This window comes from Neolamprologus multifasciatus, chromosome 23, assembly GCF_963576455.1.
Source record: "Neolamprologus multifasciatus chromosome 23, fNeoMul1.2, whole genome shotgun sequence".
NCBI classification, from domain to species: Eukaryota; Metazoa; Chordata; class Actinopteri; order Cichliformes; family Cichlidae; genus Neolamprologus; species Neolamprologus multifasciatus.
In genome coordinates this window covers 39,279,255-39,296,404 of record NC_140460.1, presented here as the reverse complement: position 1 = coordinate 39,296,404, position 17,150 = coordinate 39,279,255, and the positions used below count along the sequence as shown (strand labels likewise).

At 39.8% G+C, this 17,150-nt stretch overlaps 2 long non-coding RNA genes across 3 annotated transcripts in view; both read right to left on the bottom strand.

Moving 5' to 3' along the window:
- Positions 1 to 17,150, bottom strand: part of LOC146492252 (uncharacterized) — a 90,468-nt gene that overhangs the window by 71,093 nt on the left and 2,225 nt on the right. Inside the window, exons 2-3 of one of the 2 annotated variants that reach the window (XR_014872380.1) lie at positions 14,843 to 14,898; positions 1,478 to 1,554 (exon numbers count right to left, since the gene is read on the bottom strand). This is a non-coding gene — a long non-coding RNA (uncharacterized LOC146492252). Of the gene's footprint in view, positions 1 to 1,477; positions 1,555 to 14,415; positions 14,899 to 17,150 lie in introns of those variants that run through there. The other variant, XR_014872379.1, reaches the window with a different exon arrangement.
- LOC146492253 (uncharacterized) lies at positions 2,937 to 7,067 on the bottom strand. Its single transcript, XR_014872386.1, has 2 exons — positions 3,168 to 7,067; positions 2,937 to 3,007 (listed from the first exon to the last, which is right to left on the bottom strand). It is a non-coding gene; the product is annotated as an uncharacterized LOC146492253 (long non-coding RNA).

Genomic DNA, 17,150 nt, shown 5'->3' with positions numbered 1-17,150 from the left:
GAAACCATACAATTAGCAATTTGCAAAAACTTCAATTAGCCTCCATGTTTTGCAAAGTGTCTGATCCAGGTTTGAAATAGAGTGTTAAAACTGATGGTCTCTTTATTGTGTACTAGTCATGCTCACCAATCAGAAGTGATGCAAGATGACTGCTTTTACACGCAAGAACAACAAACATGAGAAACCCAAAGAAAACTGCTCCTCCATGCAGGAGGAAGCTAGGCTAAGCTAAGCTAACTGTTAGACAAAGTAGAGGAGTTGGAAGAGTAAAGGTTTCTGGTTAACTCCAGTTCAACTTAACATTAAATTAAACTGACAAATATCATGTTTATACTCATATCTTAGTCTTTTGATGAGCTCTATCTTATAAATCTATTAGACTCAGACGAGGTCGGCACAGGGACAGGCCTCGGGGGTCCAGGCCCACCCGGTCAAGTCCTTCTTCCCCAACATCTTCTGATGTACTTCATTTATACAATTTGGTAATGAAGTACTTAAACTACCACATCACTGATTAGTTATTGCAGTGTGAGCTCAGTTCAATTAATCGGGTCACAGTAGTTTAGCACGTCTACAGCAATCATGCAACCAGCATGACTGAGGAGGACACTGAGTGGACGGGCTTTGCAGGTCAGACTTTGAAACTATCTTTTATTTATCTTTTATTGTCATTATGCCAAAAGCAGTGAAAATATATGCTGTCCCATTCAGTGCAAATAAAGAATCTGTGTTTACTGACAGGACAAAGCACTGAACATGATTTCATCTGTTAAACTCTACAAATTCCTTATTATTTCTTTTTCTTAAGTAAAACCAGTAAAAGCTTCTACTTCAAAATTATGGACCTAACACTGAGATCCTGATATTTTAGACCAGTTGAATTTAGATGATCTTTTTTTAGTTCATTCAGTTTGCTGGTTCTAACGACGACTGTCTTCATCAGTGTTAATGTCACTGTGACTCATATCTCTGCATGGCTGTTTTGTTCTGAGTGCACTGTGACAATTAAGTTAAGATCCGGTGATCAGAACAGCAGCCTGGGAGTGACTGCGTGGTTAACGACAAGGTTTACAAGACCTGATCAAATGTCACACTGGAAATATTTTGCAAGTGAAACAGCAAAAGCAAATGAAAAAATGTAAATATGTTAATTGGACCACCTACATTGTTTCGAGAGCAGGGGTGAACTGAAGAGTGCTACCCATCACTTCAGTTTCAGCATATATTTTCTATTTAACACTCAAATATCTGTCGTACAAGTATTAAAAATATATTCACAAATGAAATTTACATGCCTGAGATGAAAACATTACTCATACAAGTTATCAGGTAAAGTTTCTATATAGCACTGTTACATCTAAATATGGACACTGAGCTGGGACTTAACAATGTCACAGACCTGAGCCTCTGCACCTTCACTATACGTTTGTGTATGTCAGGCCTGTCCTGTATCTCTCCACCACCTGATCCAACTCACCACCAAATCCTGATCAGCTGATCATCTCTGCTCCTCTAATCACCTGAGTATCCAAGTATCCGAGAGTGTCCATAGATCTGACAATACAATTGTAAAATCAATCATTGACCTGTGCCCTAATGTGTTCTGTGCACTTGTGAACACACTTTCTTATGGAGTACATTTATTAAGGACACACTTTCATCAGCACAGAGGTTCAATAACACAACAACTAACCTCCAATAAACCTTTTAATAAACTGTCATTGGAGGCTGATGTGTTCTCTCTTGGCTTGTCTTCTTGTTGTGTGCCACACAGAAAATAAATGCATGGTGTCTTAACTCACTGATACTGGGATATCAATGAGCAGAGTCCAGCCAACAATGGCACGAAGTCAAACTGTCATGTTTCGGCTGTGTGCAGGCAGGAGAAGGACCCAAACGCAAACCTCACCACACAGGAATTAAACTGAAAAAGCTGCTTCATTGCAGAATGGCACAAAAAATATAACAAAACTAAACTGGGACATAGATAAACTGACACACAGGGAAACACAGCCATGAGGGAGATCACGACACTGACAAAGAGAAACACAGGGCTTAAATACACAGAGGGATAACGAGGGAATGAGACACAGAAGGAGAGCACAGCTGGGAGTAATCAGGCTGGACGAGACAAGGGAAGCAAAACTAGAAACACTCACATGAGAGATGGACCTTCAAAGTAAAACAGGAAACACACTGACTGAACTCTAAACATGCAAACTTAACAGCAACTGAGAAGACAGAACATAGGGACCTGAAACATGGTACAAAAAGGTCACGGTAGACACAACATTGAACACAGTGAAGCCATATTACAAGAACTAAGAAATAAACCTATGATAACCATAACTGAAACCTAGGGAAATAACAAACACAGTACAACAAAGGACTCAAAACGTAAACCATAATATAAAAACACAAGAACTCAAAAAGCTGGGTCAGAAACACCCAGAACCGTGACATAAACCTCCTTCAAGGAAACTGGAGAGTCCAACACTGGCATTGAGGCTAGCCCAACAATCTCAATATGGTGTAACTTCCTGCTCTAACTCCGGCTCCTTCCCCACAAGAAAGATGATTGTTTTATATACTAGAAGGCAGACCTGGGATCTGAGGGTCAGACTTCCTGTCATCATGACATATTGCACTGTTGTTCGATCAGCTTCATTAAATATACTTTTAAATATTCTTTTATCCTTTGTCTTGTTTTGTTATACATCCATTTAAATCCTCATATGAAATGATTACTAGCAACTAGTAATAAAACAAAAAAAAAAGATTGTCCAACATTTTAACAGCAAATTGTCAATACACTCACTTTATTTGCCAAAAAATATACTTAAAAAAGGGAAAAAAAGAAGTGTATGCTGTCCTCGCCCTGAGTCTCTTAGTTTCACCAGCTAGACAGCGAGATAACGATGCTCCAATAACCAGACTTATTTCCTTTTTGCGCTGATTTATTGAAGAATGGCCTCTGACCATTGCCTTCTCTTTGACCATCGTAAAACTGAAAGTACAAAATACTGTATTAGCTAACTAACATTGAAAACTAGCTTGTTACGCTCTTACTACAAGCTAACAAGATAAAACTTTCAAATGTACAAATTATCGAACCATTTTTACACAAAACAAAAGATAATAATTATTTTATCGACACTCATACTTACAGACATATCTTGTCCAAGGCAACAACATTTTAAGGTCCGTATTAGCTTAGAACAATAACATTACGGTATCACTTTCCGCCATCTTTTATTTCTTCTTCACGTTCTCATTTTTCCTTTCCCAAAGTAACCGAACCCATATCACAAAGCAGCCACTAGAGGGAGCTCTAGGGCAGTTTACAACTATAATATCCCATTTAAGTTATAAAAGGCAGAACAAAGTGTTAATAGTTTATTTGAAAGGTCAAAATATACCAACACGTCTTTTTATTTTAAAAAGACGTGTTACGTTTACAAATACCCTATTTGTTTGTGCATTAATTGTTTTTCTAAAGCCAGATGTGGAAAAACAGGCTGCATCTACATACAGGTTCTTGTGGTCAGTGGTCATCATATTTGCATTATCTTTCTGAGTCACAAGCAGAGAAGTGTTAAAGTTTCCTAGAAGTGGTGGGCTAGTGATGTAGGTGTGGATGCAAAGGATTATTTGAGGTGGTGCTGATCAGAAGTATAAAAATCAAAGTGTCCAGATCCAAACACACTTTGTTCCTCTGTGACAAAAGTGAACTATAAAAATCTATATAAACTATAAAAAAAAATAAAAATCCTATAAATTACACATAAACAGATACAAATTGGAGGAAAATCCATTGTGTCTTGAGTTCTGTTTTATTTTTATTTTGCAGTGTGTCATTGTTACTACAGAGCACACTGAAACATATGACAGGAAAGAATAACTGAGTGCAGAAAGGCATTTATATTAAATAGGATTTAAACTTTGTTCTTAATGAACCAGATCTATTATGACCTGGACTTTTATCTATAAAATGGGCTTGTGAAACTCAGAGAAAAACTCTCAATATATCAGTAGATATAAATATATATTTATCCAAATCACATCAAGTAAAAAAAGGCAAAATGACAAAATAAAAATAAAAAAGACAAAAAGTACAAATTAAAACACAAAATTTTAAGGCAAAAACAAATATCTTGATGTCTTAATATGATAAATATAAAATATAAAGTAATACAACAAGGTTAAATATCTAAACATTTAAAGACAACTACTTCAGCTTTTCAAAGCTTCTTTTTCCAGTTGAAAATGACATCATCACGCCTGAATCTGCTTCCAGGAGTCTGTCCAGATCAGGCTTGTTTAGGATATTTATAAAGCTTGATAGTTTTCAATCATCCTAACAGTTGAAAAATAAACAGAGAACAAAATTATATATAAGATTATAAATAAATAAAAAAGAAAACTATAAATAAAACTACTTCTTTCATTTAAAGAAAAAGGTCTATCAGTCCTCTTGTCTTGTGTGTTTGCAGCTCACAAAGACGACTTACTGAGCTTCAGGATCCAAAAGGATGTATCTACCAAATTCTTAATGTGAAAAAATGTCCATGTGTTTTCTTCTCCAGGAGACAATGAAGACACTGTTTGTCTGCATGATGCTCGTGCTGCTCTTTGCTACCGGATTTTCCAAAGTGAACAATTTTCAACCAAGCAAGAACCGACCTGAAGAAACCCCTTATGAAAAGTTTAGAAGACAGCATGTAGATGCTAACATGACTGAAAAGCAGTGTGACACAGAAATATCAAATAGGAATATCTACAAAACTGACAACAGTTGTAAGGAAACCAACACATTCATCCTCAGCATTCCAGCAAAGGTCAAATCCATTTGTAGAGGTGATGGGAGGTACGATGAAAATAGCGGCATGACGTATAGTAGCGCAACGTTTCGCATAATTAAATGTAAGCTAAAGCATCAGGGAGCCAGGAAACCCAGGTGCCAGTATGAAGGCAGTCTTCTCACTGACAGGATCATTGTTGTGAAATGTGAAGGGCAGTTACCTGTGCACTTTGGTGGGGACCTTCAGCCCCCTGAGAGCAACGATGGCGAGCAACTATGAGGAAAGAGTGGTGTGGCAGGGGGGCGTGGTCTGCGATGCTGCTGCAGGTGAGATGGATGTACCTGCGCTGCATTTGCTATCACGCCTCGCCAACTTAAAAGGCTTTGCGCTGTCTGAGTTGTTGGTGTTGTGGATGTGTTGGCTGGAAGCTAGGATGGGGCAGCCGTTCATGTGTATTCAGCAACCGTGTGCCTCAATAAAGCATACTGAAAAGCTTGAAAATGTCTCCGGGTTTGCTGTGGTTTATCACAAGTGGGTTTTTTTCTGAATGCACTTTGAGGGAGAACTAATGTGAAATGTAGCTTCAAGACCACACGTCTGCGGGCTATATGGGTCGGGCTTTATTTGTTCCATTTTAACAGCAAATATACAGTTTTGAAAGAAAAAAAACTACACGTGTCATAAATTCTACCTGAAAGTCACTGGAAAGATGTTTTTCATATACTTTGGTCTTATCTCCAGGTGCAAACATTTTGTTAAACATGTGATCAACTTTTATTTCCACACATATTGCAAAAACAATTAATGATCCTGAGACAGCACCAGAGCGTCTGCAGTGGGATTTTTCCTCAAACTGCTACATTAACCAGGGTTAATAATAATAATAATAAAACATGCTTAAAAAATACTTTTACACAATTTAAATTGAATTCCATCCAGACTGAAACATTTAATTTACATTTGTTAAAAAAGGAGTGTGATAATGTTATCATTAAAAATATTAAAATGTAGAATAACCATCAATCTTGCACAAAATACCCCCCAGAAAATCTGTTTCTCTGAACTGGACCTCATCAGTGTTTGTGGTCTCATGAGCTCTCCTGTGATTTTTAGTTTGCATACTTGCATTATTCACATGAATGATTAATATATTCATATAAATCTATACAGATTTGTCCACACTGGATATGACAGTAAGAGTTAGTAAAGCTCTGTTAACGTGTTCCTCTACAGCCTGTTGTTTCTTAGTTTCACCAGTGAAACTGAATTAAAAACAAAACAGAGATGACATTCAGTCGCCTAGGCAACCACCAAGCTCCCAGTGCCGACAGACATTCAGCTGAAGTCAAAACTGAAGCTAAGACTGTGCCAGAGAAAAAACCAAAGAAGAAGAAGAGGAACTGGCTGCTTCGGCTTTTCAGCTGTACCAGTCCACAGACAGACTGATTTAGACAATTGTGGAAAAAATAAAATTAATAAATCAAACAAATAAAAAAAAAAAAAATTATTAATTTTATTAATAAATAAAAAAATATTGGATAATTATTTCATATAGATTTCAAATAACATACCATTGATGTCAACATGTTTTAGTTGCATTTGCAGTGCTCGTGCTGTTATATTCTTATGATTCTGTTCATTTTATGAGTGTATCCTTCAGCCTTGCTTCACATATTTACTGCTGCTTGATCAGCTTTAGTCCTGCTAGCATCAGCACAGCTAGAAACAGATCACACAGCAGAGAATCTGCCGTACATCGGCCGATCTAAATGCACATGGAAACTAAAAATGAAAACTTAGATAACTTAGCTGAACTTCATAGATCTGAAAGTTGACCAATGCATACATAGTGCTAAAAATCAGGTATCGTGAAAACACATTTTATATTATGCTGAAGTCAATTTTTATCCTATTTTATAACTATATCATATAATAAAGTCTGTTTTGAAGTTTACTATGGTAACAATTAATCTTTTTAGGCTTTTCAGAAACACTGTAACTTCATAGGTATGAACCAACAAACCATTTTTCATCATGAAAATAAAAAATAAATCTAAAGGAGATAAACATCACAACTAGACAAACATGACTGTATGTTCAACCAAGCATTAAGTCCATTTTGAAACAAACAACGATGCACACTCAGCCAATCACATGGCAGCAACTCAATGCAGTGTAAAAGGTTAAATGTAAAATAAAACAATTAAAAATTGTAATTAATCTTAATCAATCTTAAAATATGAAGCAATCTTCTAACTCCCCTTTACATACAGAGTTGTGGCCAACCTTACAAACCATTTAGAATTTTTTCCAGCCGAGGCGTTCAAAATAACTAAACTGCTAATAGTCACGGTTTAATTTGGGCAGCTGCCTGCCTAATATAATGTGAAATCATCACAATATTTTACACAAAGAGAGTAAATGTATCCTTGTACTCAGCTAAGACAGCTGGGCTGCTGTAGCTTGTGTTTATGTTCAGAGTGACATCTGATTTAAAAGCAGTCAGCAAAAGACACTGAGCAGCATATCAGTCAGCATGGGGAAAATGCCATAGATTTAAGGAACTAGGCTAAAATAATTGGTTTCTAGTGGGTTCTATTGTAAGTGCTCTATATTTCAGCATGACAGACTGATGCATCCTACACTGAGAACCTTTGAAGCTGATCATCAGGGTATGCTGTGTATATTCTTACACAGAAGATAAAATAACATGCAAAGATTTTAGATGGTTGTGGTTGGTCCTTACACACAGATGCAAGGTCAAAAAAAAAAAAATCACCCACAATAGATCGTTCGCAGACGCATATTTGCAGGCAGCTGTTTGAAATTATTTTTATATAAATAAAACAAATGTGTCTAAAAAAATAGGTAAACAATCAGAATAATTACATTTTTTTAAAATACCGAAAACGCATTTGGCTTAGTTTTTGTTAACTTTGGTGTAATATGTCATGTGTTGTTGTTCAGCTGAAGTCTTCTTCCACACAACATGATGAGTGCCGCCTGCTGCAATCAGAGACGAGGTAAAATGCAGCACTGTTAAAGCAACGTGATTAATGCTGCATTAAAATGAGCCTTTAGCACATAGAGATGATTAAACAGTTTAATTTGAGTTCATTATTTCTAAGGCAGATGCTACACCAGTGAAGGTGCACTTAGTTTTCACACACTGCTTCTGCATTGTGTCTTAGTTTTAGTGGATTAAATAATGACACAGTGTTTGTTTGTTTTTCTTTAGTAACAAATGACCTCAGACCAGCTTATAATATTTTATAAACAAATAAGCATAAATGCATAAACTCAGCCTGGAATAACATGGGATAAACATGGGATGTGCATTTTTTTATTTGTTTTTTTTTTTTTTATTATTATGTAGTTCTGGATGCGTTACGTATGCGTAAGTGGGGTGTGCGTAATTATTCAGCCCCTTTGGTCTGAGTGCAGTCAGTTGCCGATAAACATTACCTGATGAGTGCTAATGACTAAACAGAGTGCACCTGTGTGTAATCTAATGTCAGTACAAATACAGCTGCTCTGCGACGGCCTCAGAGGTTGTCTAAGAGAATATTGGGAGCAACAACACCATGAAGTCCAAAGAACACAGCAGACAGGTCAGGGATAAAGTTACTGAGAAATTTAAAGCAGGCTTAGGCTACAAAAAGATTTCCCAAGCCTTGAACATCCCACAGAGCACTGTTCAAGCGATCATTCAGAAATGGAAGGAGTATGGCACAACTGTAAACCTACCAAGACAAGGCCGTCCACCTAAACTCACAGGCCGAACAAGGAGAGCGCTGATCAGAAATGCAGCCAAGAGGCCCATGGTGACTCTGGACGAGCTGCAGAGATCTACAGCTCAGGTGGGGGAATCTGTCCATAGGACAACTATTAGTCGTGCACTGCACAAAGTTGGCCTTTATGGAAGAGTGGCAAGAAGAAAGCCATTGTTAACAGAAAACCATAAGAAGTCCCGTTTGCAGTTTGCCACAAGCCATGTGGGGGACACAGCAAACATGTGGGGGACACAGCAAACATGTGGAAGAAGCTGCTCTGGTCAGATGAGACCAACATGGAACTTTTTGTTCAAAATGCAAAACACTGTGTGTGGAAAACTAACACTGCACATCACTCTGAACACACCATCCCCACTGTCAAATATGGTGGTGGCAGCATCATGCTCTGGGGGGGCTTCTCTTCAGCAGGGACAGGGAAGCTGGTCAGAGTTGATGGGAAGATGGATGGAGCCAAATACAGGGCAACCTTGGAAGAAAACCTCTTGGAGTCTGCAAAAGACTTGAGACTGGGGCGGAGGTTCACCTTCCAGCAGGACAACGACCCTAAACATAAAGCCAGGGCAACAATGGGATGGTTTAAAACAAAACATATCCATGTGTTAGAACGGCCCAGTCAAAGTCCAGATCTAAATCCAATCCAGAATCTGTGGCAAGATCTGAAAACTGCTGTTCACAAACGCTGCCCATCTAATCTGACTGAGCTGGAGCTGTTTGGCAAAGAAGAATGGGCAAAGATTTCAGTCTGTAGATGTGCAAAGCTGGTAGAGACATAAGGCGAACCGGATTATAAGGAGCACTGTCGATTTCCAGAAAAATCAAAGGACAGATTTTTAGAGTGCCTTATTTTCCAAAAAACACAGTAATAACATAATAACAACGGCCCGCTAGCATGCTCTTGGTTGCCGAGGGCTATGCTGTGGCTGAGCTGCAAGATTAACTCTGCAAAACCAACTTTCATCTAAGTCAGTGGTTCCCAAACTTTTTTTGCTGGGCCCCCCTTTGTTTTACAAGAAAAATGTTCACGGGGGGGGGGGGGCGCACACATCCTCCAACCACACACACCCATATTTTGCTCCATTGCAGTTTATTTCACACCTCAAACATTTAGTAAACAATTAACGAAATACTGTTAATCTGACTATCTGCAGGTTTTACACGCAGTTACTGTCCCTCCATTTAGAAAGGCAGAGGCGTCACGGTGTGATTATTTTACGTGTAGTTGTTTTTTTTCTTGTGTAATAATATTCAATATTGCTATCAATACATTTGTCAAAAAATGCCTCTCTGTGCAAAATGGGTTTAAAAACATAAACAGCTGTGGGATGCTGTTTGTCAGTGATTTGAACCGGGGATCAAATCGTGGCAGGATCAGCCTGATGTTATTTGTATCCCGCTGTAACTTTACTGTATAAAGAGCAAACATCTCCAAAATGTCAGGAATAGTTGGTCATTACAAGAAGTGTTTGTGAACTAAAAATCAAGAATGTGGGATACTGTTTGTCCGTGATTTAAACAGCCCAGCTCTGCTCCCGACAAAGGAAAAACCAATCCTGCAGGGAGACCTACCTCAGCACTTGTGCAGGTGAAACCAAAGAGAAGATTTGCTTCACCATATTTTCTAGTCTTTGGCTTAGAATGAAGTTGGTTTGGAAACATATTCAGCTATGCTTCATCTCCTGATTTGCGGTTCTGTAGGCGCCCGTGCTAGCAGTGTCCAAGCGTTTTGGTTTTTTTTCCCCCCTTTTCATCCCGCGCCCCCCCCTGCAATGGCCCCACACTTTGGGAAGGTCTGATCTAAGTAAAGACGAGAGTTGGTTTTGAGAGGTGCAAAGAAGGGAGGGATGAGAAGTAAAAAGCAGCTACTGTCAGTCTTTAGAGACAGAAGGACTGATTGGCCGTCTGGGAGCCCAACGGATGTTAAAAAAAAGAAAAAAAAGTTGAAAACGTTGAAGGCTTGATCATCTACTCCCTCATCTCCATCTCGTTTTTACTCCCACTCATTTCCAGCAGCCGTCTCTGTTAGTCTGCCTTCCCATTTCCATCCTAATGAGGCTTTATTCCCACTGAAGCAGCTGCACAGCACGGGGAAAGAAGACGCAGGAACCGCACGCTGAGTTCATCCACAACTTCTGACCTTCCCCGTCTCTCTCCATCCACCTCTCTTCTATCTGTTTAGATGTTTACCTGTCCATGTGACTGTTGACATTAGGAAGCTGTCACTAAACTGCTGTCGCTGCCAATGACTGTCATGTCCCCCTCGAGTGTTAGCCCCCCTCCAGAGCTCTAAAGCACAGGCTTTAATAAGCCCGGCAGGAGAAATGCCAGCTTCCTATGCAGCCTGAGCTGAGAACGTTGGAGTGACAAAGAAGAGGGGGGCAAAGGTCTGATGCACACAGGGAAAAGTTAGAGAGGAAAAGAGAGAGCAGGAAATTACTCTTAGGGCGTATATGGCCCAACAGGTCTAGCAGTCATGATACAGATGAGCTACATCCTCCTGGAAAGCAGCTGCCATTACAGTCTCCCCCATCTGCTGGAAGGCAGATGCTTCAAAACAGAGTGAGAAGTAAAGAGAGACGACAGGAACTCAAACAAAATTAACACCATATTTTATCTTTAATAATCATATATATTGCTTTACCAAAACAGCTTGTTTTTGTGTTTTTGAAACTACCACCTCTCTTAAACCAACTTGAATTGAACAGTGAGCACAGCCACTAGGTATTATGTAACAAAAAGACAGGGATGGGAGGGAGGGAGACAGTACCTTGAGGTTTAAAAAGAAGGGGGAGGGGTGGAGGTGGTGGAGCACTCTGATAGGGGGAAAACTGAGATTTCAGTAAAGCTCAGTCCAAAGCACTTTCCTAATGATTTCCCTGTAACATTAGTCCTCGAGGACCCCGTCACAGCAGACTACTGTGAGCGCCACCAGACAGTTAATGAGACAAAAACGAGACGCTCTTACAGCCAGGAGGCTGCTTCCAGATGAAGCTTGATTAATTTGATTGATTATCTGTGAATAAGTCTTGAGCCTCTCCTCGGTTCTTTATATTTTGCCTGTACTGAGCCAGATGTTCTTCTTCTTCCTTTCTTTAGACTTTCTGAAGGTCATTTAAAGTTTTTCTTTGGACATTGACTGCTTTTTCACCCATTTTCAGTCCAGTCCTTGTACCTGATCATAGGGCTGTGCGATATGACCAAATTCTCATATCCCGATATAAGACATCTATCGTCCTGATAACGATATAAATCACAAAAATGTAACATTTTCTGTAAATTCTGTGAATCTCGGGCAGCTCGACTTGCGTAAAGTGTTTCTAGCTGTGCGTCATGTAGCTGGAGTCGAGTGTTTTAACCGATGCATGAAACGATACATTTTTAGACATAAGTTGTAACGGCGCCGTTTCTTTGTGAGTATTTATTACACGGTGTGCTGCGGGGAAAAGCCTGTTCTAACGTTTGAGTCTAAGCTTTATTTTTTAGCTCTTTTTTGCTTCTCATCCGTAAACACTCTGCATACTCTTTTACGTGATTATGTTTATTTTGAAAAGTCTCAACAGGATCTTGAGCTTTATTGTGAAAGGTTTATGTGGAAGATAAACAAGCGGACACCGGTGGTTTTACCGTCGTTGTTGCTAACGACAACGCATAAAAACAAGCGCTTGTCCATCTGTAGTGTGGTTATATTAAATATAAGAGGAAGAGAGAACTTTTTTTTTTTTTCAAATACAATACAAAACACACAACTTAGCAAAGAACCAATTTTAAATTTTATCTTTAGGTACTTTGTTACTAGCAACCTGTCACAGAAACACACCATTTCCTCTGATTTCTTTGGATTGGAAAAGTAGAAGACAGAAAAAAGGGGACAGGCTGAAAAATCTATCTGCAGTGGAGGAACAGTACCTGAAAGTCATGTCAAAAAAATTCAGCAAACACCTGACACAGGACCTGAAAGATGCAGTTGGTCCTTCAGTTGATCCATCTAGTGTTCACCAAAGCCTCATCTCATGGTGTCAGTGAAGGGTGGCTGTCAAGAAGCCATTATTAAGGAAGGGAACAGGGAGAAAAGGCAGAGGGATGCCAAATTACACAAGAACTGGACTGAAAATCAGTGGCAGCAGGTCTTATGGAGGGATGAACCAAAAATTCACATTTCTGGTTCAAATTGCTGGTAATATGTCGACAACCACCTGTAAACTACTGCACAGCTCTGTCATAGTTTGGGTCTGCATTTCAGCCAGGGTGTTGGGGATTTCGTCAAAATTGATGGAATTATGAAAAGTACCACCAGACTTTGATGCACCATGCAATACCATCTGGAAAGCGTCTGATCGGCAGCAGCTTACTAAACACATCGAAACACCATCATTCATGGACTGACCTGAGCCGTGTGGGATCATCTCGGCAGAGAATGGAACAAAAAGGCAGCTAATATCAAAAGAAGAGCTCTGAATGTCCTTAAAGAAGCCCGGAGAACTATTCCTGAAGATTACTTAAAGGAATTCCAAAGAAATGTGCCTAAGAGAGTTCAGGGTGTGCTGAAGACAAAGATGCTCAAGCTCATTAGCTCATTATATCAACTCTGTTTTTGCCTTTTATACTGTATTTTCATGTACGCTTTTCAAATTTAAACTGTTCCACCCGTTTCCCATTACCCAGCAAGTTATATGTTAGAATTAAGGTGTGGCTCAAACTATTGCACAGTCCTACATTTCACATCTGATTTGGCACCTGGTAAACCTTTAAAAGCACTGACCTGTCTCTCCAACTATCTGTTTTAAACAACACGCACTTAGCAGCAGTTGTGTTGCGTTTTCGTCAGGTTAGTGGCTCCGACCTAAAACAGCCCAACATTATCTCTAATTCAGCTCTGGATCCAAACTGACCCATTAAAGTACGTGGTACTCCTTTTATTTGTACTCATGTACTCAGGCATAAATTAGACTTTTCAGGTACAAACTAGATAACACAAAGAGGAGCTCTTATAAATAAGAATGAAACTGAGATGCCCACTGCAAGAAGATACACACCCAAGTGCTGAGATTGTAAAGATGAAAAGTGAGCAGAGGAAAATGAGTGTTTCAGGAGAAGGAGGCGGTTTCCTCTTTTTCCCATCTGGCAGCCTCACAGCGGGGAGTTATGAGGTAGCCCCAACCTACCTCACATCTCCCCGCTGTGCAAGAACGAGCTCAGCAACACAAGCATCCTCTCTCTTTCGCGAGTGCATACGTGCACATCTACAGTGCTGCATGCCGATGAACCCATTTTCTTGGAGCACCTACACAAGCTGCAATATACAGATCATGTTTCACAGCGTTACAGCGAGAGGCAAACACCTCCCTCTGTTTGTGCTTCATTCTAGCTTCTCTTCCCAACCACACACACACACAACACCTTCCTCTAGTGAATTTTATTTTAATCCTTAATATAAAGACAGCTATAAATTAGAATAACCAAGCTTGATTTATTACCTCCTACACCTCCTCCACTGTGTGTTCAACAGGAAGCTAAAGATTGGTGCTGTTAAAGTGTTCAAAAAACAGCAGGAGCTCGGTGTGAGGCCACAGTGGGCCAAAAAACACACACAAGATGACCTCCAGCAAGGACAAAATGTATCTGGACGTCTCTGTGAGCATCTGTCTCACTGTGTAAGTGTAGCACAGTGTCTGTGTGTGCATGGCTGGGGAAGAGATACAGCACAGCTGAAAGCCAGCACTTCAGCAGGAGGTGAAAGAAAATGGCCCACAAGTTAATCCAAAAGGACGGTTTTATCAACAATGGCCACCAGCGGTGATTTTGGCACCTGTGACAAGGTTGAAAAGAACTGTGGGTAATTTGGTTTCACAAAATGCAGCACACACACGCACACACACACACACACACACACACACACACACACACACACACGCTAAGTTCTCCTCCTTGTCTCAGCCCAACCGTTGAGCGCGATGACAAATAGAGCCACAGAATTGTGCTGCTCTGTAATTAAATTGAGACGTGGAGTCAAAATTCCCACCTAGATTGAGTGAGATGAAATATAAATCGGCTCTCCTCTAACTGACTTTATAGAAATAATTACATAAGCTGCATTTATAACTGTTATTAAATAACAGCAGCACACGAGAACTAAAGTGTAATTCCAGCACATTTCGCTTCGCTTGCACTGATTCTTTAGAGATGACGACTGTGGTGGGTAATTAAGGGCAAACAATATACAAGTCGCATGAAAAATGGAGGCTGCATTACCTTTCCAAAGCTTCCTTTCCCGATGGCCCGCAGTATCTGGAAGTGGTCAAAGTTTACTGTGGAGAAAATGAGAAGCAGTTAGTGAGAACGTGTCAGTTTGAGCTGAGCTATAAAACAGGGAGCATGACATGTACAGCACTGTGCAAAAGTCTTGAGCCATCCCTCATTTGCTTCCAGGGATCCGGACTTCCCTGTAATTCCCTGCATGTATTAAGGAATAGCTCTCCAGGCTTTTTAAAGTGTTTCTGATTTTTAATCCAGGGCTTGTATTTGACCAGTTTTTGTCTGTTAAGACCCTTCACACTAATCTCTGAAACATTCAAACATAAACAGACACCTAAGTCACAGAAAGGACCAGAAAACTTAACAAAGAACCAATTTTAAATTGTATCTTTACACATTTACTTGCAGCCTATTGCAAAAAAACAAAACCCCACATCATTTGTTCTCACTTCTTTAGTTAAAGAATGCAGTTAATAACACCGTTAACTAGGGATGGGTACCGGTATCCGGTGCCATCATGGCACCGGTTCTGACATAAACGGTAGTAACCAGACCGAAAAGCTGCGCACATTTCGGTGCTTTATTTCGGTGCTTTTTTTTTCCTGAGATGTGATACACTTTGAATTCTAGCCAATCATTTTACGTTTCCGAGGATAGTAGGCGGGTCCAGGTACGTACGTTCTTTTAGAGCAGAGCTACAAATTAAAAATGCCCAAGGCGAAGCGGTCAAAGTCTGGCTGTACTTCACAGCAAAAGATGCAAACTCAGCAGCTGCAACAAGTGCTTTAAGGTGATACTGTGATACTGTCAAAGGAGGTAACACCTCAAATCTGATGAAACATCTGGCGACGCATAGCGTTTTTTTTAAAAGCCGAAAAATGCGCCGTATTTGATAGCTTGCTGCGAGACCTCACACCGAGCGCATCTACTGCGGTGTGGTGCCTGTTATCGGACCCGGAGTTTGCAACATCCCCCAAAAACCCGAAGAGGAGAGTCCTGGCCCCTAGCCCTGCCAGTGTAGCAGAAATGATGATGATGCAGCAGCAGCCGTTCTTCTCTGCGTGAGTAGCTTAATGTTGTTCGTGTGTAATTTACATTGAGTAGGCTAACCATGTTATTACATTAATGCATGTAAGGTGAACTAGCAAACATCATCATAGCTACATGCGGCTGTCTTCTTGTTTGATGGCAGATACTCCCTTCACCCTGGCCAAAAAGGCTAAAATGACCAAAGAAAAAGTGGAAAACAGTTAAACATGAGAGGTTTTTGGACAAAGTTTGTGTTTTTTCCATTGTTTAAGCTGCTTCCAGCCAAGAGTGATACCATATATGCCCCATAGCTGCAGAAAAGGCTAACATTGTTATCTTTTTACAAAAAAAAACAGCTAAACATGAGAGGTTTTTGGACCAATTTTGTGTTCTCCATTCTTCAAGCACCGGTTTGAGCACCGTTTAAGCACCGGCACCGTTTCAAAAGTACCGGTTTAGCACCGGTATCGGATAAAACCTAAACGATACCCATCCCTACCGTTAACACAGACTGACCTGGCAAAACATGAAAAAATAAGACTTTTGCTCGGTACTGTATGAGAAATGGAAATCCAGACTCTTTCTGTGCACTTCATAATGTATCGCTGCACTTTGGCATTACTGTGAAGATTAAATGTTTTTTTCAAAGAATTAAAAAGTCGGAGCGCAGTGGGAGAGAATAATGTGTGTGTTAGATAATGAAACGGGAAAGACTGAAAGGTGGAAATAATGAATCACAACAGTCAAAAAGTGAAAAAACAAAAACATTTTCCCTGGAGGATCTGTGCAGTGACACACCGTCACAGTATTGACGATTAGCAAGCAAAACAAAACCCCAGAAATAACATTTATTAAATGAAGACTCAGCTAAACCTTTTTTAAACTTCACATCTGAATAACAACACACGCAGCACATAGAAACAAATATCTAAAATGAGTTAGATCCCAGAAAGTTAGACAAGCTTTCATAAGTTTTATGATCGACTTTTACGAGATTGAATTTGAGCAAGTAAAGACATTTCAAATGAAGCTCAGAGGCAGGAGAGTTGTACTTCAGAAAGACATCCAGCTCAGAGCGCTCAACTCATTCATCTTACTTATTTTCCTATTTCAGTATGCATAATAACACAGCCAGATGTTTTCATTCATTGCCACTGAAGCAGATGCATGTGTGTGTTCTGCAGACTGAATCCTTCTGTACGCAGCTTAAAATGAGTCCTGAGGAAAAAGGTTGAATGGAAGTGGTGAGGAAGAGTGTCATGTTTTTTTCCTCTGT